Source organism: Heptranchias perlo, chromosome X, assembly GCF_035084215.1.
Source record: "Heptranchias perlo isolate sHepPer1 chromosome X, sHepPer1.hap1, whole genome shotgun sequence".
Lineage (NCBI taxonomy): Eukaryota > Metazoa > Chordata > Chondrichthyes > Hexanchiformes > Hexanchidae > Heptranchias > Heptranchias perlo.
Window position 1 is genome coordinate 6143874 of NC_090370.1, and position 26271 is coordinate 6170144.

General features: G+C 45.1%; 2 long non-coding RNA genes across 2 annotated transcripts; one reads left to right on the forward strand and one right to left on the reverse strand.

Annotated features, from left to right (window-relative positions):
* Positions 1–362: 362 nt before the first annotated feature.
* On the reverse strand, positions 363–26271 carry LOC137306944 (uncharacterized). The gene is made up of 3 exons (XR_010958969.1): positions 26192–26271; positions 25605–25719; positions 363–628 (listed from the first exon to the last, which is right to left on the reverse strand). It is a non-coding gene; the product is annotated as an uncharacterized lncRNA (long non-coding RNA).
* Positions 452–17217, forward strand: LOC137306943 (uncharacterized). The gene is made up of 3 exons (XR_010958968.1): positions 452–610; positions 858–1015; positions 15953–17217. It is a non-coding gene; the product is annotated as an uncharacterized lncRNA (long non-coding RNA).

Here is a 26271-nt window from a genome sequence, read left to right on the forward strand (position 1 = left end):
CTGAAAGATGGCACCTCCAACAAGGCAGCACTCCCTCAAGACTACATTGAAGTGTCGGCCTGGATCACATGCTCAAGTCCTGGAGAGGGCCTGCAGCCATAACCTTCTGACACACAAGAGGTAAAATTGCTATCAACTGAGCAAATTTATATTTATTTAATACTGTGAACTTGCATAGATTTTTTTTAAAAATCAAAAAAATATAATCACTGAATAAAGTTTTCCACAAGGTTTATTTTGAGCAATTACAGCATTAAAAATGATTGACATTGTGAAAATTTTCAGTAACGTGCATTGTTTATAAAAACAACAGGAATTTTATAAAACCAAAACATCTTTATTCCAGTTGCAGTGGATGTCATTTTTTATCTGTAACATATTTACAAGTATTTAATGATTGCCAGTTTAAAGCTTACAAAGCAAAAACATGCTACTGGCAGAGTGTGCAGCACCACTCGGCAGATGTATGTGTTTCAAGAGTCAGGCAGCTTCAGACTGGTTACCAGGCCAATCCAATCCCAAGTTGTGGCCTCCATTAAAAGGACTGGAATCGTACCAGGGTGCACACAACACTTTCCTGTTGGTGACATGGTCAGAGTGGCTGAGGAAGGTGGGTCTCTTGTCAAGCCTAAAAATGAGGCAAAATATACATGATAACGGGCACTTTTCTAACTATTTTTCCAGAGAGCAATTGGGAGAGTACTTTGATCAGGATGTCCTCCCCTTAGACTTTCCTTCCCCTTTATTATCGCCAAGATGGCAAGATGCTGCTATAAATTATTTATCTTCTTAAAATCAACAATCAATGCTCCTCTCGTTTTTAAATGATTTTTCCACCTCCTCTGTCTGGTCTTCAGGATCACACGGCTACAAGGACTCTGTTGGTGTCAATCTGTAACTGGTGATCAAGGATGGTACAGGATGACATGATGTTCCCTCTGTCCCTGTGGCTGAATGCATCATCTCTACTCATAATCGCACCAGAGGTTGGGAACTCCTATGTGGAGATTCAGAGGTAGGAACTCCCAGCATAATAGCCATCAAGTTTTTTTTCCAGTAAGTAGTTTATGAGTAAAGGAGTGTATTGAAATGATTTTCGATTACTTGAATACATTGGTTTTCTCAATACCCTTCCTTCAGAGGACACAATGGTAAGATAATTGGCAAAAGAACCAGAGGGGAGATGAGGAGAATTTTTTTTTACGCAGCGAGTTGTTATGATCTGGAATGCGCTGCCTGAAAGGGCGGTGGAAGCAGATTCAATAATAAATTTCAAAAGGGAATTGGATAAATACTTGAAAAGGAAAAATTTGCAGGGCTATGGGGAAAGAGCAGGGGAGTGGGACTAATTGGATAACTCTTTCAACGAGCCAGCACAGGCACGATGAGCTGAATGGCCCCCTTCTATGCTGTATGATTCTCTGATTCATACACAATTATTTTGACCAGTTTAAAATCTATTTGAAGGACAGATTGATGCTGAAAGCAGCGAGTCATCCAACCGTAAGGGCAGGCCAAAACCCCTCACAGAATGAAATATTCCTCACTGCTATTTGAGTGAAGATTTTGATGAGCACTCACTCCCACTGGGTGGCGGTGGTGGGCCAATGTGTTGGTATCCCAGCACTCGTGGAGGGAAAAGACATTGGCTCACATTTGTGATCTTCCATGTGCCAATCTTAGTCACTTCCCCATTGGAACGGAGCGGAATTTAAGAGGGAAGAGTCCCTTTAGTCTATTCTCACAAGCCTCCCAGCAGTCGTGTTCAGAGAACAGCTGACAAAAGCCTGGAACAAAGTTGTTCCTTCACTCAATGACGGTGCATACAGAGACCAAGAGAGAGGACAGCGAAAAAATATCAGTGGCGCTTTGTTAAAAAAAAAGCCAATTTTGACAAGAGGAAGCCTCACCTTCAAGAAAAATTTAAAAATGTGCGTTCGTACCCTCTGACTCATCTTTCGCTTGTCTCGTTCAATAGTTCCACATAGGATATACAAACTCAGAAATCCCAGGGTAGATCGTTTAGATTTTGATCCAATGGAAAATGTACACATTCCAAGTTCCAAGTTTTGTCAGTTGATGTGTGCCAGAACCTCACTTTTTCATTAAAGGAAAAAAAGAAAGAACTAACTTGCATTTATAAAAAGTGCCTTTCACGACCTCAAGACATCCCAAAGCACTTTACAGCCAATTAAGTACTTTTTGAAGTGTAGTCACTGTTGTAATTTAGAAAGCGCGGCAGCCAACTTGCACACAGCAAGGTCCCACAAACAGAAATGAGATAAATGACTAGATCATCTACTTTTAGATGTTGGTTGAGGGATAAATATTGGCCAGGACACCGGGCGAACTTCCCTGCTCTTCTTCAAATATTGCCATGGGATCTTTTACGTCCACCTAAGAGGGCAGACGGGCCTCGGTTTAACGCCTCATCCGAAAGACGGCACCTCCGACAGTGCGGCACTCCCTCAGTACCGCACTGAGGTGTCAGCCTGGTTTATGTGCTCAAGTCTCTGGAGTGGGGCTCGATTAGATATAGTGGACTTAATTAGATATGTCAGTTCTATGGTATCAAAAGGCTACCAGATCACCTCAGACTATTAGCGTGAGTGCTACGTTCTGACTCACGGGATAGCCACTGAAAACAAAATTCAGTTCAGCACATACCTGACTAAAGTACAGAATTCCAATATACCAAACCATGTCCCAGTTACTCACGTAGAGTTCAATTCCTGACCCAAGCATAAAACGTTGCTTAATCATATGCTTTTAATGCTCAGCAGACTAAATGTAGTCTGTCCATTGCCAAATTTTATCCAGAAACAGCAGCACAGTTCAAGAGTCTAATCACTTTTGTGTAAAGTATGTTTTTGTTAAGTATTCCTATGTTGTTTTTGTTTAGATTGAATTGCTGAATGATTAAATGGGCTGTGGTACAAAGATTTGCAAATTGGCTATCTTTATCTGCAGTTTTCATAGAAATCCTGATCCAAGCATAATTTTGATCCAAGGATAAAATTTCCTGGCAAGTTGTATGTGCATTTATCAGGTTTCAATTGTAAATGGAAATGAAGGAGAGTGGACCCAGGCAACACTGTGCAAATGGAAAGTGCTGAGGGCACAAGGCACTTCTGGAAAGTCCGGATCAGAACATTTCTTTGTGTTATGTTTAGGAACCAATTCTGTGCAGGAATGTTCGAATATTTTGTAGAAACCCGTGCCAGTCCATCCACTATTTATGCTTACATGACAGTCTTTTCCTGGTGCCAATGGTGTCACAATCATACTGCTGAGCACAAAAAGAAAGTGGTGTGATGATGTTAAAACTCCGCAAGGATATTATTGCACCCAAGTATTTTCCACCATCTATTATTCTGCTTGAAAGCAAGTAAGTAGATAACACTGGCGTTCCAGTGATTCACAACAACTGGGTGTGTTTACACACTTAAGACAATAATTCAGGGAACTACATGGAAGCACTATTATTATTAATAATAATATTTATAAAGCACCGTACCAAATCATTACAAATGAAGCCACTTCACACAATTAATTACTTTTGGATTGCAGCTATTGTTATTATGTGGGCAGCCATTCTGCACCAGCAAGATCTCACAAACAGCCAGGAGATGAACAACCTGCTAATCGCTGGCATTAAATTAAATGGGAGTTCTCTTCATAAAAAGGTGCTTAGCAGGCTTTTTCTTCGGGTAGGTGAAGAGTCAGGAGAGCTACCTGCTGCTTCAATGATATGAGATTACACAAAAGTGAGTTTAATTATTTATTTTAATTAGATTTATCATTGCATTTTGTTTTTGTAAACAAAAGATAAACAGTCTGTCAACCATTACTCATGAAAACAGTTCCACTTTAATGAGTTTGGTGCCAGTTGTCCATCCTGAATGGAGAGCGGGGTGGGGTGGGTCTAGATGGAGAGCGGGGTGGGGTGGGTCTAGATGGAGAGCGGGGTGGGGTGGGTCTACATGGAGAGCGGGGTGGGGTGGGTCTGGATGGAGAGCGGGGTGGGGTGGGTCTAGATGGAGAGCGGGGTGGGGTGGGTCTAGATGGAGAGCGGGGTGGGGTGGGTCTAGATGGAGAGTGGGTGGGGTGGGTCTAGATGGAGAGTGGGTGGGGTGGGTCTAGATGGAGAGTGGGTGGGGTGGGTCTAGATGGAGAGCGGGGTGGGGTGGGTCTAGATGGAGAGTGGGTGGGGTGGGTCTAGATGGAGAGCGGGGTGGGGTGGGTCTAGATGGAGAGCGGGGTGGGGTGGGTCTAGATGGAGAGCGGGGTGGGGTGGGTCTAGATGGAGAGCGGGGTGGGGTGGGTCTAGATGGAGAGTGGGTGGGGTGGGTCTAGATGGAGAGTGGGTGGGGTGGGTCTAGATGGAGAGTGGGTGGGGTGGGTCTGGGTGAAGAGCAGGGATGGGTCTGAACGGAGAGCGGGGGGGGGGGGGGGGGTGGGTCTGGATGGAGAGCGGGGATGGGTCTGGATAGAGAGCGGGGTGGGGTGGGTCTGGATGGAGAGCGGGGTGGGGTGGGTCTGGATGGAGAGCGGGGATGGGTCTGGATAGAGAGCGGGGTGGGGTGGGTCTGAACGGAGAGCGGGGGGGGGGGGGGGGGGGGTGGGTCTGGATGGAGAGCGGGGATGGGTCTGGATAGAGAGCGGGGTGGGGTGGGTCTGGATAGAGAGCGGGGTGGGGTGGGTCTGGGTGGAGAGCGGGGATGGGTCTGGATAGAGAGCGGGGTGGGGTGGGTCTGGATAGAGAGCGGGGTGGGGTGGGTCTGGGTGGAGAGCGGGGATGGGTCTGGATAGAGAGCGGGGTGGGGTGGGTCTGGATGGAGAGCGGGGTGGGGTGGGTCTGGATGGAGAGCGGGGATGGGTCTGGATAGAGAGCGGGGTGGGGTGGGTCTGGGTGGAGAGCGGGAATGGGTCTGGATAGAGAGCGGGGTGGGGTGGGTCTGGGTGGAGAGCGGGGATGGGTCTGGATAGAGAGCGGGGTGGGGTGGGTCTGGATGGAGAGCGGGGTGGGGTGGGTCTGGATGGAGAGCGGGGTGGGGTGGGTCTGGATGGAGAGCGGGGTGGGGTGGGTCTGGATGGAGAGCGGGGTGGGGTGGGTCTGGATGGAGAGCGGGGTGGGGTGGGTCTGGATGGAGAGCGGGGTGGGGTGGGTCTGGATGGAGAGCGGGGTGGGGTGGGTCTGGATGGAGAGCGGGGATGGGTCTGGATAGAGAGCGGGGTGGGGTGGGTCTGGATGGAGAGCGGGGTGGGGTGGGTCTGGATGGAGAGCGGGGTGGGGTGGGTCTGGATGGAGAGCGGGGTGGGTTTGGATGCAGAGCGGGGTGGAGTTTTTTTTATTCGTTCACGGGATGTGGGCGTCGCTGGCGAGGCCAACATTTATTGCCCATCCCTAATTGCCCTCGAGAAGGTGGTGGTGAGCCGCCTTCTTGAACCGCTGCAGTCCGTGTGGTGACGGTGCTCCCACAGTGCTGTTAGGAAGGGAGTTCCAGGATTTTGACCCAGTGACGATGAAGGAACGGCGATATATTTCCAAGTCGGGATGGTGTGTGACTTGGAGGGGAACGTGCAGGTGGTGTTGTTCCCATGTGCCTGCTGCCCTTGTCCTTCTAGGAGGTAGAGGTCGCGGGTTTGGGAGGTGCTGTCGAAGAAGCCTTGGCGAGTTGCTGCAGTGCATCCCGTAGATGGTACACACTGCAGCCACGGTGCGCCGGTGGTGAAGGGAGTGAATGTTTAGGGTGGTGGATGGGGTGCCAATCAAGCGGGCTGCTTTGTCCTGGATGTTGTCGAGCTTCTTGAGTGTTGTTGGAGCTGCACTCATCCAAGCAAGTGAAGAGTATTCCATCACACTCCTGACTTGTGCCTTGTAGATGGTGGAAAGGCTTTGGGGAGTCAGGAGGTGAGTCACTCACCGCAGAATACCCAGCCTCTGACCTGCTCTCGTAGCCACAGTATTTATATGGCTGGTCCAGTTACGTTTCTGGTCAATGGTGACCCCCAGGATGTTGATGGTGGGGGATTCGGCGATGGTAATGCCGTTGAATGTCAAGGGGAGGTGGTTAGACACTCTCTTGTTGGAGATGGTCATTGCCTGGCACTTATCTGGCGCGAATGTTACTTGCCACTTATCAGCCCAAGCCTGGATGTTGTCCAGGTCTTGCTGCATGCGGGCTCAGACTGCTTCATTATTTGAGGGGTTGCCAATGGAACTGAACACTGTGCAGTCATCAGCGAACATCCCCATTTCTGACCTTATGATGGAGGGAAGGTCATTGATGAAGCAGCTGAAGATGGTTGGGCCTAGGACACTGCCCTGAAGAACTCCTGCAGCAATGTCCTGGGGCTGAGATGGAGAGCGGGGTGAGGTGGGTCTGGATGGAGAGCAGGGAGGGGCGGGTCTGGATGGAGAGCAGGGTGGGGTGGGTCTGGATGGAGAGCGGGGAGGGGGGGTGGGTCTGGATGGAGAGCGGGGAGGGGGGTGGGTCTGGATGGAGAGCGGGGAGGGGGGGTGGGTCTGGATGGAGAGCGGGGTGGGGGGGTGGGTCTGGATGGAGAGCGGGGAGGGGGGTGGGTCTGGATGGAGAGCGGGGTGGGGTGGGTCTGGATGGAGAGCGGGGAGGGGGGTGGGTCTGGATGGAGAGCGGGGAGGGGGGTGGGTCTGGATGGAGAGCGGGGAGGGGGGGTGGGTCTGGATGGAGAGCGGGGTGGGGTGGGTCTGGATGGAGAGCGGGGTGGGGTGGGTCTGGATGGAGAGCGGGGAGGGGGGGTGGGTCTGGATGGAGAGCGGGGTGGGGTGGGTCTGGATGGAGAGCGGGGTGGGGTGGGTCTGGGTGGAGAGTGGGTGGGGCGGGTCTGGATGGAGAGCGGGGAGGGGGGGTGGGTCTGGATGGAGAGCGGGGTGGGGTGGGTCTGGATGGAGAGCGGGGTGGGGTGGGTCTGGATGGAGAGTGGGGAGGGGGGGTGGGTCTGGATGGAGAGCGGGGTGGGGTGGGTCTGGATGGAGAGCGGGGTGGGGTGGGTCTGGATGGAGAGCGGGGTGGGGTGGGTCTGGGTGGAGAGTGGGGTGGGGTGGGTCTGGGTGGAGAGTGGGTGGGGCGGGTCTGGATGGAGAGCGGGGAGGGGGGGTGGGTCTGGATGGAGAGCGGGGTGGGGTGGGTCTGGGTGGAGAGTGGGTGGGGCGGGTCTGGATGGAGAGCGGGTGGGGTGGGTCTGGGTGGAGAGTGGGTGGGGCGGGTCTGGATGGAGAGCGGGTGGGGTGGGTCTGGGTGGAGAGTGGGTGGGGTGGGTCTGGATGGAGAGCGGGGTGGGGTGGGTCTGGGTGGAGAGCGGGGTGGGGTGGGTCTGGGTGGAGAGCGAGGAGGGGGGGTGGGTCTGGATGGAGAGTGGGTGGGGTGGGTCTGGGTGGAGAGCAGGAATGAGTCGCGTCTCGTGCGAGTTGATGTTCTCAGCAATCACTCTGATGAAGATAAACTATTGCTCACAACTGCTGGACTAAAAACTAGAAGCTGCATTGAGCTGTGCTGTCTGATGAATTCATACCACAATTCCAAATTTGGTGAAAGAGGAAGTCTGCAAAGTTTTGCACTGAATGGTGATCGATGCATGTGAAGTACATTTACCTGTATTGTATGGAAGGCGTTTTCTACTAAAATTTGTGCAAGTGGCTAAAACGGTGTCACCGTAGCCGCACCTGTGGCTAGTCAGTGATTTCTATTGGACGTCACTGTCCTAACTCTGGAAAGATATGTGAAGGACTCCCAAGCCAGAAGCTCAAATGTAAATGGTGTGAACAATGTATTTAGAAATCTGTACCCATTTCAGAAATTCATAGATCTCTTTGCTCAAACATTATTGTTAAATACATTAATGTCTGAAGTAATTGTCATCTAATATAGATTTCTGCTCCCATTTTTAATATCAATATCATGAAATTGATATCTGGTTTAATAGTAACTCTGTCATCCTGAAAGAAATCTATGTGGCTTCTACAATCTGTGTGACCCTCCTGCCCTTCTCCACTTTTCAATGTTTCTGTTTTTTTGGAAATGTCTCCCTTTCTCTCCTGATGTGCTGACTCATGCTGGAATAAGATCCCGCAAGTACTGATGGTCCTTCTGTACTTCACCCAAATGGCCACGTCACACGCGAGAGGCAAGCCGATGAATCCTGGACTTTCCTCAACGGGGCGATCAGTGCTGGAAGTGTGGTGGGACAGGGAGCTTCCAGCTGGCCGACTGCACCAGCGCTGTCTTCGCGGGTCCACTTCATTCAAATATTGTGGGTGAGCTCCAGGCGTCGGAAATGTTTCTTGGGAGTTCAACCAGTTGGGAGGGAAGGAAGTTGTGTGCCTTTTTTTGTTTTTTCCTGGGGCAAGGCAGCCCATAACAGCCAGAAGCGGAAAGAGCCAGGAGACAGGTGGTGGACATGCAGGTGTTGCATTTGGTCAGCACCCATCTCTATCCCGGGGTACGTGTCTATGGAACCTGCCACACCCACCTGGACATGTCGAAAGAGGCCAACCAGCTTCACAAGATCAGCAGCCACAGAGTTGTATTGTCTACTGCGGGATCATCTGCAGACAACATCTGGACCGGGGAACATTTGGAACCCTTCCCATAGAAGAGAAGATTACCACGGTATGACGTTTTCATGCCACCACATCCTTCTGATCTGCCACAAGCAACATCTGCCACATCAGGCAGCAAGCAGTGCATACCTGCATCAAACAAAATGGCAAACATTAGGTTTGTAAGGGGGCAACACCTCGATTGCTTTTCCTGTGGAAAGGAGGCATCAACTGGGCAGGGTACACTGGATGGCAGAGTTCCCTCGAGTATTGGGCTTTGTAGATGACACCCATGTAATCATCAGGACTCCGTGTCAACGCTATGGCTGATGTGAGCAGAAAGGGTTTGCACTCAAATAATGACCACAGAAACATCATTCTGTACGTCAGTGGCCCATTATCCAGGAAGTAAGCATGATGTCCGTATTATGCAGCAGTCCACGTTGCCTGCATTATTTGAAAGAGAAGAAACACTGGATGAATGGCTTGTAGAAGAACAGGACTATCCTCTGCATCCATGGCTGTTGACCCCACTGAGAAACCTCCCCTTACAGCAGAGGAGCATCTCAGCCTGCACCAGTTCAGTCCCAGCATCCATTTGCTGTTCCTCAGATGCCACCTCCACTTTCAAGAAAAAACATGTGCCATGCAGTTCTGGCACAACAAAAGAGTGGGTGCAAAAGGTTGTGTACAAAGCTTCAAATGGTACCTCACAAAAGGTGTGGCAGTTCCCAAATTAGGTTTCTGCCATGGTTGGTGAGCTCTGCAAGAGATTTGACCAATATGGATTCAGTTATCTTCGCCTTCCTCATGATACCGGCAAACTTCTTCCCCATTTGGAGCCGGGTACAAGAGACCTGGGTGACTGCATTGACTCAGTTGTCGATCTCCATGAAGCTGTAATTTGTGCTTTTACTGAAGGGTGGGCCTTCAGCCCCCAGAATAGGGCCTTCGGTGCATCTCCTGTAGCAGGACCTCCAACTCTTCAGTATCCAAAGTAGCAGTGATACCCCACGACTGCTGTATCACTGTGAGCAATTAGTTCACTCTTGCGACACAACAACTCCCCTTTAAGGGCAAGCTGCCACCCTTTAAGAGCTACTGCCTTGCCGGATTTTATGCTCACCCCCCACCCCCGATAACTGTCCTACAGGCCAAGCTCTCTGGGCAAGCTGTTCATGGGTCAGTAGCCTACAGCAGGATTCTTTAAAGGGGACTTCAGGCACTTGGCGAAATGAATCTTGGATGAACACCAGTCTTCCGAGTTGCACTGGTGTTTCTGCAGTAACATCCCTTTGGTCAGTGGCTGCTTCCTGTGCTGTGTTCAATTCTGCACTAGTCTCCTCCATGGGTAGGCCTCCTTGTATACCCAAATTGTAGAGCATGCAGCAGGTGACAATGATCTTGGATATCCTAGGGCTGAAGTGGGAGGTGCTATACTGTAAGGCACCTTTGGTCTGTTGAGACATCTGAAGCTGCTTCAAGATGCCAATGGTACGTTCTATAACAATCATGGCTGCACGGACCTCATGGGCTTTATCACATGCATAGTTTTTTTTTATTTGTTCATGGGATGTGGGCGTCGCTGGCGAGGCCAGCATTTATTGCCCATCCCTAATTGCCCTTGAGAAGGTGGTCATGAGCCGCCTTCTTGAACCGCTGCAGTCCGTGTGGTGAAGGTTCTCCCACAGTGCTGTTAGGAAGGGAGTTCCAGGATTTTGACCCAGCAACGATGAAGGAACGGCCGATATATTTCCAAGTCGGGATGGTGTGTGACTTGGAGGGGAACATGCAGGTGGTGTTGTTCCCATGTGCCTGCTGCCCTTGTCCTTCTAGGTGGTAGAGGTCACGGGTTTGGGAGGTGCTGTCAAAGAAGCCTTGGCGAGTTGCTGCAGTGTATCCTGTGGATGGTACACACTGCAGCCACTGTGCACCGGTGGTGAAGGGAGTGAATATTTAGGGTGGTGGATGGGGTGCCAATCAAGCGGGCTGCTTTGTCCTGGATGGTGTCAAGCTTCTTGAATGTTGTTGGAGCTGCACTCATCCAGGCAAGTGGAGGAGTGTGTGTATAGTGACTCCCTTCCTTTCTCACGAACCCACTTATTTTTGTTATGCGAAAGCCAGTCATTAATACAAGCTGAAAGCTCACCTCGTGCTTTTATGTAAATAATCTGCTCAAAAGGCACACAAGTGGATTGGACTTAATGGTTCATTAACAGGCCAGGATTGCATCCCACTGTAGACTGGATCAAGCCGGACTTGAGATGAAACTAGCCAGGACTCTGATTGATCTGTGCATTTCCTCAGCGAAGCCTGCTGCTTGCTCCTTTTTCTCAATCCAAGTCAAGCAGACTAAACCAACAATTTGGCATATTAGAACAATACATTAGAGAGTATAGGGACCAGCTGAAGGAAAACACAAATTCATAGCGGTAATTGTACGTCGATGCTCCAGCTTGCCAACAGATCCCAAATTAACAAGATTTTTGTCTGTACCACCTGGGCATTGCTTGGGCAATGGACAGAATGGAACATCAGGTGAGCAGGATCACACAACCACAATGGATCTCACCCAATTATCCCACCATTTAAATGAATGGAACGATAATCAAGCAGGACTCCGCTTCTAGCATGTAATCTTTCCCACTCGACCTTCCGCCCAGGTGGTATAGATGAAAATCGACCCCATTCCTTCAACCCATTTTCTTATTGGAATTATTATAATGGTGTGACAACAACAACTTGCATTTATATAGCGCCTTTAACGTAGTAAAATGTCCCAAGGCGCTTCACAAGAGCAATTATCAAACAAAATTTGCCACTGGGCTACATAAGGAGATAGGAGGACAGGTGACCAAAAGCTTGGTGAAAGAGGTAGGTTTTAAGGAGCACCTTAAAGGAGGAGAGAGAGGTAGAGAGGCGGAGAGGTTTAGGGAGGGAATTCCAGAGCTTAGGGCCTAGGCAGCTGAAGGCACGGCCGCCAATGGTGGAGCGATGAAAATCGGAGGGTTGTACAAAGGCATTTTCTCAAAGTGTTGTGTAGAAGGGAACCAGCTGCCAAAATTGCCACTGTGCGTCAACAAGTATTATACATTTATGCATAACTAGTCGGTCTCCTGTGGCATTGCACAGTGAGTCCGAGGGTACACTAAGATACATAAGAACATAAGAACATAAGAAATAGGAGCAGGAGTAGGCCAATCAGCCCCTCAAGCCTGCTCCGCCATTCAATAAGATCACGGCTGATCTGATCCTAACCTCAAATCTAAATTCATGTCCAATTTCCTGCCCGCTCCCCGTAACCCCTAATTCCCTTTACTTCTAGGAAACTGTCTATTTCTGTTTTAAATTTATTTAATGAAGTAGATTCCACAGCTTCCTGGGGCAGCAAATTCCACAGACCTACTACCCTCCGAGTGAAGAAGTTTCTCCTCATCTCAGTTTTGAAAGAGCAGCCCCTTATTCTAAGATTATGCCCCCTAGTTCTAGTTTCACCCATCCTTGGGAACATCCTTACCGCATCCACCCGATCAAGCCCCTTCACAATCTTATATGTTTCAATAAGATCGCCTCTCATTCTTCTGAACTCCAATGAGTAGAGTCCCAATCTACTCAACCTCTCCTCGAACAAAGTTGATCGCAAAGAATTTAAACAGGTGGACTCACTGTCAGTCCCACCTTTCAAGGTCAAACAGTTACTGGATTATGCTTAAGTTTAACATACCTTTTTGGGTATCTATATTCATATTGATTTATTTGATTTTATTTATTTTGTTTAAAACAGCGAGTGCTGATGGCATATCATGAGAACTGACCTGGATGAGTTATTGATGCCAACATTGTGAGGGGGCTGTATTAAACTACAAACAGCTGAAATGATGAAGTCCCTGAAGCACACTGGGTTGTGTCGACTGATGTTAAATTCAACCCTGTCCCAATGTCACAATCAATAACTCCTCCACTAGTTACCCCAATGATATCGCCGCTGAGCAATAAAAATATTCAAATTAAAACCAACAGGAAAACAGATAGTTAAAATTCAGCAGTTATTAATGAAAAGAACTTGCATTTTAAAAGGACATTGAAGGTTAGGCTTCCTCTCTAAAGGGGGTGAAATGGATGGTTTTCATTAGTTAACACAGGGAAAACCCTATCTAGAGTGGTAGATGTTTTTTGAGTTAACTCCAGTGAGAGAGAGAAATCAAAATAGTTACGACACATATGAACATATTATTAAGGATTAGAAATATACATTGTTCCTTCTAATAACACAGAACAATGAAAATTTGTTCCAATGGATAGTTCATCCAGCGTTTACTCCCAATGGGGTTACTTCCTTACAAAGTAGTACTATTTCCAATAATCTTGTTCATCTAATGAACAACATCACTTCTTTTAAGAGGCAAATGCACTCAGTGAGGTGGTGACACAGGAGTGGATCTTTATCCTCACCCTCAAGGTTAAGCATCACCTTGAGCAGAGCGCAGAAAGGAAAGTCTGGCGGGGAGGATCGCATGCTGATATCAGAAGCCGCCTGATTTTCCTTCTATTCAAATCACCAGAAGGAAAATCCAACGGGTTCTGTAAGGGGCGTGCAATCCTGGCTGCCAGATCTTCCCTTCGGCCCAGGTGATGCTTAACGCCCAAGTGGTAAAGGTAAAGGTCTACCCCATTGCTTGTTGGAACGCTCCCGTGTGCTGTCCCATTGAGTGGTGCGGTGAGAACTCACACACCTTGAATCTCCCGCATGTTGAATTCTTAACCTCAGCTGTGCACAAAATGGAGACCAGGGGCTTCCGCACAGGGAAGGAGGAAAGCTCCAATAGGCAAATCAAGCAAGACCCCTCTTATACCCCTTCAAGTAGCTGGTTTCAGAGTGGCATTGGAGGAGGTCCATCAGCAGGCCACTTATGTGACCTCTTAGCTGTGGATGGCCCATGGTGCAGGGAGATCTTTGGACAAGGAAGGAGGAGAATTTTTTTAAATTACATTGAAGAGGCAGAAAAATACGAGTGAAATTCACCCTCAAGAAGTCTTGATATTGGACACCTAGAAACATTTTTTTAAAAAAAGACTGCAAAGTTGCTGCAATGCTTTACTTGTTTTCTCTGGTGGGGCAAGAGGTTTGAAACAAATCTACGTGAAAAGTAGCTTTCTTACTTTTTCCTAGTCATATTCTTCCTGCAATCATTTTTTACCAATGTTCCTACAAAGGGATTTTCCTCACCCTCTGGGGTGAAAGGATTTTGAGAATTGACTTTTAAGTCAACAAGCTTTCAGACAGCACAATACAGTTGATTGTCATTTTCAATGAAATGTGCAGCTCCAGGCCTGGCTCCGGGATGTAGCAAATCCAACAGGTTTTAAACTTGAAGCATAGAGATGGTTTATTTGATGTTTGGGTGGGGCAAGATTTATCTGACTGCAAAACGTGAATAACTGCATCTGTCTGAACACTTTCTGTGGTCTGGGAAATGGTGGCATACACTGAAGCAATAGAATTGAATAAAACAGAAATATTGTTAAAACATTTCTCGAAAAGGTAACGCATCAATAAGAGCTTTGGTTTGCTTTTCTTTTAGTTCGCAATCTAGCTGCAACGTGTTGTGCTCCCAGTAGCATTAGGGTGAAGTAGGATTTTTTTTTTAAGTGAGCCCATCCAGTTCAATCACCCTGAAGAAAAGTGCAGGAAATTTGTGAAGTGTGCTAAGAAAGCATGTCATAGAGTCATAGAGTCATAGAGTTATACAGCACGGATAGAGGCCCTTCGGCCCATCGTGTCCGCGCCGGCCATCAAGCCCAGTCTAATCTAATCCCATATTCCAGCATTTGGTCCGTAGCCTTGTATGCTATGGCATTTCAAGTGCTCATCCAAATGCTTCTTGAATGTTGTGAGGGTTCCTGCCTCCACAACCCTCTCAGGCAGTGAGTTCCAGACTCCAACCACCCTCTGGGTGAAAAAGTTCTTTCTCAAATCCCGCCTTTTACCTTGAATCTATGCCCCCTTGTTATAGAACCCTCAACGAAGGGAAAAAGCTCCTTAGTATCCATCCTATCTATGCCCCGCATGGAGTGAGAAAAGGCCATTTGGCCCATCAAGCCCATTCCTTCCAGCGGCAGTGTACAAATTGCACGGTTGTGGACTCTCCCTGAAGGAGGCGAACCCATCGTTTTTTCTAAGCGTTTTCTCGATGGAGAAAAAGATAGACCTCTTCTAGGTACCACAAGAGTAACCTTATAGAAGTGATCGAGCAGAAGGATGGTTGATCACAGTTTGAAACGCAAAATGAAGTTGCTATCTGTCCGCTCCCAGAATCAAATACTGCTGAAAATCTTGCCACTGTTCTCATCTTCCCTAGGAAGATATAGTTTGAAAGGTTTGACCAAAAGAAAAGTTAACACACATGCCTGGACTTCCTAGGCCCATAGATGGGATCCATAAAGGTAGCAGGAAACATGTTCAGAGAGCACTAAAAGGTACTTTGGCCATGGCACTCCGCAGACTCCGATAGAACAGCCACACCAACAGCAGGACTGGTTTTGACTTCTGGCCAGCTTTTATCTCTACTACAACCAAGACTAACAACCTGACCGTCAGTACTAGGTGAAGCCACTTATCTAGCCAAGTTTTCTACAAGTGATCTCCCTTGAAGGAAGGATTTGCTGTCTTTTTACTTGCATTGCCCCTCTTTCCTCAGTGGAGGATTAAATTTCCACAATGAATTTGACACTCATCTAGGGGTTACGACTCATCGGTGTTTGTTTTGCTCAATTAAAATTAACTAGAGAAAAAATACAGGTTCTTTAAATAAAACAGTAATTATTTATTAAGGTGTTGTACAAAATGCAAATTTATTTGGCGGAGTCTTTATTTTTGTTGGCCGATTCTGTTTTGTATTACCCATCCCACAGGGCATTCGTAAGTCTGTGTACTGCCAAAAGTAGATATTAATTTAGTGATCTGAGCCAGCACTTGCGCAAACTTTCCTTTTATTGTAAGCCAATGTTACTTTGGTTTGGTGCTTCCAATGTGATTTACCAGTGTGTGGTAGGATGCAGATGCATGTCTAAGGTTCTCCACACAGTGAATTATAACATTTGTGTCACTGTGGGTAAAATGCCAAGCAAAGGCTAGGCATTTTCCTCACAGGAAGAGAAAGGGATAATTGATGGTCCTAACACTTTGACTCGCTCCTTCAAGTCGGTTGGCTACATCCCAGCTTTTCAAACTGGGGTCCTCGGACCTTATGACATCTTCAAGAGAGTCCTAAAGGGTGTGCATTGTCAGCGATTTCTTTATTTTTCTGTATTTGTTGACTCACAAGTATCTGTTGCTGTATACTAATAAGAGCATTGATTTCCTTTGGGTAGCTGACAACGCCTTTCAGAGGTTAGGACAGCAGACCACCAGGAGTGTGCCAAGATTTGCAGGAGTTCCCCCATACTGAGAAAAAAATTGAGAACCACTTCAATACACAGATTACACAGTGGAGTTTATTGACGAAGGCACAAGAGGAAGTCTCCAGTCCCATCTATAGTACGGGAAAAGTCCAAATAGGATAAAGGGGAGAGAAATAAAATTAATTACCAGCAAACAAATGTCGTTGCTTTTCCCATACCTATCGGCTTGCATTGTGCTTCTATGTGGCTGGAATTCCAGGGGTATTTTTGGTTAATCCCACACCTGTCAAGTGAAAGCTGAACTACTTCTTTTGAGTGGAAATGCACAGAAAACTAAACTGTTCGGAATGTAAGTGGACAATATTAATTTTGTTCTTGTGCAATCATAATTGTTTCAAGTTAACATCAAAGTCCGTTTGGATTACCTTCACTTTTCTGCCCTGCCAATGAAACCCAGGAAACCATCTTGAAACACTAATGCAAAACCTCATGGGACTGTCTGATTAGGTCAAACTAGTGAGATGGGTTCCTCACTCTGTGATTCTTCTGGCCTCAGAGTCTCCACATACACCTTCTAAAAAGGACCATAATAAAAAGTTTCTAACTATACTGGAATAGCAAAATATTGTCCCACTCGTACACTACACGGGACTGAAGATTAGTTGACAGTAGTCTCCTGGTGTATTAAAATAAAGATAACTGGGTTGAGCACTGGCTTAGTAGACACCCTCAATATAACTCTGCAACCGTACTTCCCTCTTGCATTCACCAGTTTAGCATATATGACATGTCAGAGCATCTTCTTGGTATAAGCAGTCCAGGGTGCTGAGGGGCCCTTGTAGGATGCAAGATATCAGACACCTATTTCTCAATGAAATGGCTGCAATGTTGCGGGTGAAAAAAAGATGAGCATTAAAACCTTGTGTATGTTGCTTCATTCGCTTCTGGGGCAAAAGTGGCATTCATAAACGCTGATGTTAAATACTTTTATATATTTCATTGTGTAATTTGCCTTATTGTGAATTTTCTCTTCTTCCACAAACTTACAGGCCTAGAAATGACTGTTTCGCGATGTCAGCAAACACTCAACACATTTGTAGGGCGTTCCTGTGTCCACTATTTTAATGCAAGCATTAATCCATTTATTTTAAAATTCTTCCCATCATACCACAACCCAAATAACTCGTAGATTAGCCAATTCTGGACATTCCTGTGTGTTGGGATTGTCAATGCATTGGGATATTTCTGCAAATAAAAACCAGGCTACATTCCGCAAAGGATAAGAATGTTGTGTCGGATATAAGTTCGGAAAATGCTAACTGCGCTTTATTCCCATTTGTGGTGTCACTGGAGCAGGGATTCTACACAAAATGTCTGTGTTTGATCAATAGCTCCCAAGCATAAAACACACAAACAAGGGAGAGCTGAGAAAACACAGAGCAGTGTACAGTTATCTCCATTATATCATTCAAGATTATGTGACATTTCAGTTGAATGTCTTAACCTTAATGATTAGTATGATGTTGGTGAATGACAAGGATTCTTTGCTCACCAACCATGAAACTATCAACCATCCCGTCCTATAGAAATTGTCGTCAGACACTGAAATCACGCAAACCCATAATAGCTCCGTTTAGCAATTGCAGGATATCAGCAGAGTATGTCAATTACTAAATTATCCACTCGATGCATCACTTGTCATATTTTTTGAAAACTATATTGGTCAGCAATACACTATTGTGTCATGTAACTTCCTGAAAGCGTAGGTCTACTATACACTCATTTTCATTCTCTGTCTTGCTGTCAGTTGTGATTGTCCCTTCATTATGACTGTTACCTCCTGCAATTATTTAATTCTCTCCCACTCTCTGTTAATTGGCAGTGTTATTCTACATCTATTTATGGAGATGATAACGTGGTCTTCGCACAGTGACATAAGCTGACGGAGTGTTATAATGCCTCACTTATATAAATTCCCAGTGCTCCCAGCACACAAAGCATGATGCACACAGACCACACTAGCTTCAAAGGGTAGGTAATCCAGCATTTAAAGGTTTGCTTGCCACCCTTAAAGCTGTCTTGCTCCTCAAGAATGGGAGAAATGGCTGCAGCTAGGGAGGGGATGTGTCAGAATGGCACCATTCATTGACGCAGCTTGAGATGCTGCATCTTCAGAGTCACATAAGGTGGCGGTTGGCATGGGCAGTGCACATCTTCCCTTTCCATCTGCTTGCATGAGAAGGCCACACATAACAGAAAGTAGACCAGGGAAGGGGAGGGGGCAAAGCCACCCAACCTACATCCCTTCACTCTTTATGAGGTAAGAGCATTTCTCCCCAACTACCTTCATTTGGTTCATACCAAAAGAAATGACCGGTTGCAATACAGCATCATTCCCCAACTTTAATTCATCCTTACAGTGTACGGTGTAGGTGTGTTCAATGCATTTTGCCCTGGTGCTTGTATGAACGCTGTTGTATTCATGGGTTTTGATGTAAGGTTGGGGCCAATGGAGGTATTGCTTTATTTGGAAAGAGTATTGGGCACATGCAGATGATTGTTGTGCCTTAGTGTTTCAGGCACTTAACTAAAAAGTGTTATCACAATCTGCCTTATGACTCTTGCCAAGTGACTGGGTCATTGTGCAGACAAGTCTTCTATCAATCACGCCTGGAGAACGTACTGCTGTAAGTGACTGGGATTGATTTTACGCACATAATTTGTATTATGTAACTATCCTCCATTCACTGCATTTTGCTGGAGAAATAACCCTGCTTTTATTGGGAGACTTTGCTGTGGCTCGTAGAGACTCTTTTTAAATAGACTCTGTTTGCTGTATTGCGCTGTTTAAATAGACTGTGTTTGCTGTAAAATAGACTGTTTGCTGTGAGTCCTGCCGTAAGTCCCACCCCACCTCTAACTCATTGGCTGATATAATAGTGTCAATACTCACTTTGTTAAAAAAGAAACAAAGCCAGGGTGCTCAACTGCAGCTTAAAGAGCAATTAAACTCTCAATGAATTCACCCAGTATTTACTTAATAGCAATCAGCCTTTGTGGCTTTGAAGGAAACTTGAAAGTAGAATAATACAATGTGCATTATATAGTAAAGCACTCCTGTCCTTATAAAACATTGCATCATCTAACTTAGCATGAGCAATGACATGGGAGATCCATGAGTAATACATTCAAAACAATCAATCTACGTACACTTCCTGTCCATTAGACTGGAGACATCACACTCTGGGGTCTCAAATTTTACATTCCTAAAACAACAAATCAGAACTCTAACTATGAGAACTGATAAAACCTACTAATCTACACAGAAATTCAACAAATCAAAATGCAGAAATTGAACATCCAAAAAAAATCAAAATCCTTCCAACCACAACACATTAGAAGTCTGTAACTATGAGAAGTGAAGAAAATCTACCAATCAAAAAAAAAACCAGACCAATCAAATTGCCAAAATGGTTTTTCAAATCCCTTCACTTGCCATTTTTCTTTCTCACAAACTCAGATTTCCAGGGTTCAAAATAAGGTCTCTTAACATAATAAGACATTAAAAGTTACATAAATCACAATAATATGCTTAAACCTATCTATTGAATTTTTTTTGGCTTCTTTGAATCTCTTCATTAATGTTTTTGTTTGAAGACCTTAGCCTCTCTCAAAAGAGCTGGAGTTGAAAACAGTTTGGCTTCTTTCTTCCCACTGCTATCACCAGCACCTCAATGGATTTAACTACATCTCCCAGCAAAGTTTGTGCTTACAATTCCCACAATGCTGTCGTCACAGCTTGTGCACAGTGGAAAAACTCTCAGGATGCATTAATATTAGTCTGAAGAAAATTTCCACAATAACTGAGACAGAGAGCAGTAAGTAGAGTGCTTTTTTCCTCCAAAATGACAGACAATACAAGTTTAAAAACAATAAGTTTATTAAAATGAATGAAAGTGTTCAGAGAAAATGAAAAAAACCACACAATTGTTTTTAATGTGCCTCTGATTTTTCTCCTGGGTTGCTCGAGGCAGTTTCCTGGAGATTCAGCTTTAATTCTTTGAGACTCTCCAGGACAATCCTGGAGGGTTGGCAACCCTAGTGGACACCTGTCTTATCTTACCAATTGCAACTGGACCACTGGGGCAGGGTGGTGCAAGTGGGAGCACGTCCCAAGAGGGAGAACAAACTGGCAGATAAGTGAATCTGGTTCACTCTCATCCACTTCCTAGTGGTAATCACAACGCCACTGCCAGAAGCCTTTGAGAAGGTTGACTATGTAGACTTTTGATGGAAGATCCGCTACCAATATATTAAAAACAGTACACACTATTGGAAATAAATAGGGAGATTTTACTGCTTTATGCCGGGAATGCATATCAGAAAATTGTGCACCCCCAGCTCACAATTTTCTATGGATTAACGTTAATTGATGAACACTACTGGACTGAAAATACACAATTTCCTGATTTGCACTCCTGGCATGTGCTGGGAACGACAAAGTGGAATATCTCCCCCATGGTCCCCTGTAGTCCCAAACTAAAATAGGATTTCCCACTCGGCCTTGTCAAGGGTGGCGCCTCCATAATGGCGGGGTCAGGGTTGGGCACTCCCTACAGGACCTGGCGTATGTCTGCAGGCTGGTACGCCCAGTTGGATGAGGCATACTGTTTTTTTAATATTGGACCTCACTTGGTAAGTGGACTGAAGCAGGTGGAGCAGAGCTATCTCTGGGGAGGGGGAAGAGAGGGGTGGGGGAAGAGAGGGGGGGTCTGAGCACCGGCCCCCCCGATGGCAGTCTGTTCCAAATACTCTCTCATTTCAATAAAATTAGCCCTTTTGAAATGCGCAATTAAGATGCCAAATAAAACCTAATAATATTTGGCCATAATTTGCTGTCGCAGGGCATCGAACGGCATCTGACATTAGTTAGACTTGCCCTTGCACGTTTAGGTTTTAATTTTTTTGCGTGGCAAATTGCTGAAGGTGTGAGCTGATAACGGTGCAGTGAGGGAAACAGGGCATCTGGGACCTGAGTGAACAGGGCAAGCAACAGATTGAAGGATTATGAAATTAATAGCGCAAGGACTGAGAAGGAAGTGTAAATTCGAGTGAATTAATTCAATATCTGGTACAGAAAGAGAAATAAAGAGAAGGAAAGAAAGATTGAATTAAGGAAGAGAGAAAAGAGACAGAACGGAAAAATTTAAAAAAATTTTAATTAAAAATTTTACATTTTTTAAATCTCCAACAACAATTAAAAGCTGAAGGAATGAGACTCCACACTTGTAATAGTTAATTTTCAGTGCCAGAGAGGTCGACTGGCAGTAATTAACACTTATCACATTGTTAAAAGGGTATTTAGACATGAAATGACTTGATTTAACTTTCTGTGGCGAGTTTAGTTCGTATCTACCGTGCAAATACAGCAACTTCATGCCATTCAATGCCTTTCAACGATGAGGCAGACAGAGAGGTGCTATTTTCACAAAGCTAACAGTGGAGTGGCGCAACTCTGCCAGCAACTTTTGGATATTTGAGTTTAACTGCGCATCTGTCCCTCGCCTGAAGTTGCTGTACTATTTGTGCATGAATAACGGCGAGCCCCATTAGCCTCACCGTTATTCTGACAGCAAAATCTGGCCCAATATGGTCACTCCCACAGGTGTTCTCCCACATGGAGCTCTGATACCAAGTTAGGCTCGCTACTAAACACTAGATCTAGTATATGATTATCCCATGTGTCCTCTTTGACATACTGTTAGGAAACAGTCTTATATTATTTCAACAAGTCTTTCAGCTGCACTTCCACATCAGATGGCATATCAGTGCCACTGAATGTCTGGAAAATTAAAGTCTCCCATCAAACAGAGATAGAATGTTTCAGAGGCTTTAGTAACGTATTTCCATCATGTTCAGGGCCTATAACAAGTACCAATAACTAGTCTTTGCCCATGAGCCTGATCCACTTGAACCGAATTAGGTTCAACTGAACCCGATGAAGCAAAATCCCATTTCTCTAAAGCAGTTAAATTCTCTTTGGTAAATGTAGCAACCCCGCCTCCCTTTTGACCTACATCCAAACATCACAACCACAATCCACTCTCCCCACGAGCAATGTCATGGGATAATATAGACATACGCACAAAACACAGAGGAGTTGAATTTCTCCTGATTGCTGTAACTTTGCAGAAGATCCGCAGAAACTTCAGAGAAACGCCATAAAAGGTGTTTCACCGGTGTTCCACCTAAGGTACAGCAGACAATCAGGAGAATCCCCATGGACATTCATCCCCAGAGTCTTTCGAAGCCTTACAGAGGAGTAAAGCACTTCAATTCTGCCTAGGATTGAATAGTGATTTTGTTGATGGGATTTGACTGCAATTACTCAGTCTCCAGTTAATAGTCTGTACCAGATGTTGTGACAAGACCCCAAATGATTCAAACAAAGACCAGGCCAGGGTGCCCAGGATCAGTGAGGTGTTCAGTGATGGTAATAGTAGCAACATTGCAAGTGTGTGAAGGAAGGCAAAATATACAACAGACTTCAATAAACAATTTTTTAAAAATTGTATGATCTCAGTACTCAACAATTTGTCCCTGTACCCTGCCATAGGCTGTTGACTTTACAACTCACCTACAGCTACAGAAGTTCCCCCTACATGATGTTACAACAATTCCTTGTGCTGTAACACGATCTTTAAACTAAACTCAAAACTACAAGAACAAATATAGCAAAATTTGTCTTCAACGTGGGTCCGTGCTGCATCACCCCAACAACAACCCCAGTAATAATATGATTGCCAAGTCATGAGCACAAATTTAAAAGTGTATGAATTAAAAAGAGAGACACAGCCTTGAATAGTAAAATCCTAGGTATCCCAGAGAGTTCAGCAGCAAACTGCTTTGTGAGAAGACACACCTTATTGTCCTCAGGATACTAAACTAGGTTACCAGTATACCAGAGGTTGCTAAACCAGGCCTGTTGGTTTGATAATTCTCTAAATAGGATGACCAACTACTAGTGGCTGCTGTGCATGATTTTCACCAATGGGCAGAAAGTATCGGTGCCCAGAACCAATATTAAAGATCAGCCCAACTTAAAACACAGATACTAAATACAATATAAGAACATAACATAAGAAATACGAGTAGGAGTAGGCCAACCGGCCCCTCGAGCCTGCTCCGCCATGGCTGATCTTCTACCTCAACTCCACTTTCCCGCCCTATCCCCATATCCCTTCATTCCCTTAATGTCCAAAAATCTATCGACCTCAGTCTTGATATACTCAACGACTGAGCATCCACAGCCCTCTGGGGTAGAGAATTCCAAAGATTCACAACCCTCTGAGTGAAGAAATTTTTCCTTATCTCGGTCCTAAATATAATCCTAGTAATTATGAGACAAGATTTTTAAATTGTTTCTAATCCACACCTTTCAGTTTAATGGAAGACTGTAAAATTGGCCTATCAATTTAACAGGGAATCCCTAAACCAGGCTCATTGGTTTTTAGGTACCATATCCATTGGTTTATTAGGGGTCATACTAGTTAACTATGTCAGCTTTTCCCAAAGTTAGTCTCATTGTAATTTAGTCTTCTACAGTGAAGGCAGCAAAACAATCTTTACAACCACCATCAAAGCCATGATTAGTCAACAAGAAGTGAAATTCCAGAGCATCTAAGGTGTCTCATAGGTTTCAATGGAGGAATTAGCTCTATGGAGCAAATGGCCTCCTTCATCCATTCATCTGTCCTTATCTTTGTGTCCAAGACTTATGTCTTGGTAGGCCACATGGGTGCATACCAAGGAGCCTCACTGGCTACATATAAAGTTTAAATCCATGTTTCCGTTAATTTGCTTATATCTCAAGTTGCTGATACTAGCAGATCTTGGTGTTCCGATTTAGGATTTATTCACCAACAAGGCGACAGTCCTAAGAACAGCCTTTTCCAAACCTCCAACCCACAGAATTCAAACAAGACAAATCAGTGAGTAAGAAATAAGTACATAGAGAAACTGAGGTGCTTGGGCTTTGTTGGGATTGACAGGACTTGAAGACTGCTTATGGCCCATGGGCTGAAGTTTGACCAACCCCAGCATTAGTGCAAGTCACACAACATCCATTCTCGTCTTCCAGGATGGAACATTTGGTTTCTATGTTGTGCTGCATCTCATGACCAATATGAGGATTGACAAAGCACATCTAACTGAGTCAGGAAAGATGAATTGACAAGTAACCCTTGAACTTGAACCCATCTTTTGGTTGGCAGCAAAGTGGTCAGCCACTTGGCCTTAAGCAATCATGATGTTCCAAAACCAGGCTTCCCATTTTAATACTGATTACAAAACCAGACTTCCCAGCATAATACAACCTTTGGAGCCTTTATCGCTGTGCCAACCAGCCACACTTAGAGCCAATTAGATATGAACTGAGTGATAGGATATAAATAAATACCACATGGATTAATCACACTGGTTGTTTTCTATTCAGCATTATTGGAAGTAAAATTGTCTATAAATTAGACATTAATGGCCATTTTTTGTGTGGATTTAGCTGACTTTATATGGTTTCATGCATTATCTCAACTCATCTTATTCTGAAGTGGACAAAGCTCGTCATTGTATTACCATAAAATACACATGAAAATCAAGATGCTTTTGTCTTTATCTCAGACTTTCTTAAAAGAAGCTCTCATGATTTATGCTGTATGATTTATAGATCTCTTTGGAACAGACCGAGAGGATGATTAATACAGCCTTAAACTGACCTTGTCCTTACTGCATTTCATGTCAGGACACATAACATCTCGACAAGCCAGTCTGCAGCAGATGGGAGCAGTTATTGATGATACTGTTTTGTTACAGAGCTATTAACCTCACACATGTTGAGTAAACCTTAAGCTAATCGTCCTCTGTTTTGTATTTTCAGAGTTTGAGTCACAATGATGTTCATTTCCTGCAAGTCTGCCCTTAGTCCCGCACATTGGAATTATCACTGAATTCCAGAGCAATTTCCAAATGGATCTAATTAAAAACAGCGCTGCAGCAGAACTCACAGGAAGATCATCTCCAAATTCCTGGTTTCCTAACACCCACTCCTGTTAGTTTCTTTTTGTTGTGCACTTTCAAAAGGAGTGTTATTGTTCTGAAATGCTCTGCATCATCTTCTGTCACAAACCACCAGATCAGCTTCAGGCCGCGATAATAACCCGAACAAATATTAATGCAACGAAACATCAAAGAAACGCAATATTAACTCATGCGGAACATTCTGCTAAACATATGGAAATTATATTCAATATGTATTGTCTTGTGCTACTGGAAGGAAAAGCTATATATAAAAACTGCTCACTGATGCAACATTTATTATCTTATTTTCCAACATGTATTTATTTTGCATCCATGCTTCTCGCCCCATCCCACATACTGTTCCCTGGTTGAGAGGGAAGGTGGGCGACCTGCTGCCATTGCCCACTGGAACTGGCTGTTAGGAGATGTGCTCTGACTTTTCTTTTTTTTCCCGCTGGAAATGTAGCTCGGTTTGCTTGGTGCCTCCCCCGACAGCCCAGCTGAGAATGGGAAATGGGAATCTGCCCGGGAATCTAGAGTACAAACATACCTCCTATCGTTCTGTAGCACAGTGTGCTGGTATATCAACGTATGAGGGTTGTTGCTCATCTGGTCTGCGAGTGAGGTACCCAGGCACTTCCAAAATGTAAAGCAGACAGCATAATCTGTTTTTAAAATAAAGTGTATTTATTTCGTTTTCAGATAATGTGAAGGCATTCATCATCATTATTAAGCAATCATCAAAACTCAAGCCTTGATCCCCCGCATGCCCAATCTCTATCACACCCCTTGTTGTAACGTTTATTATAACAGTGACTACACTTCAAAAGTATTTCATTGGCTGTAAAGCGCTTTGGGATGTCCTACGGTTGTGTTATATAAATGCAAGTCTTTCTTTTTTGTAAGAAGTGGTAACTTTGCAATCCACTGCACTAGTTACTGAGTATATCCAATTTAATATACAAACGATGCTGACTGTGTCTAGTTCCTAGTACCAATTCTTCTTGATAATTTGAACTACACAGAAAACAAAAATGAAACAATTGTCCGGCTGAGGTGCAGGCGCGCTGTGCAACATTTCAACATGATCAAAGCCTTCAGGAGAGGACGGGAGAACGTTTGGGGGGAAAAGCTTACTTTATCCCCTTTATTTCCACTTGGATCTCTGTTCACCATGCATCCTGCATGGCCATGAGGGCAGTGTGCTGATTTCCCAT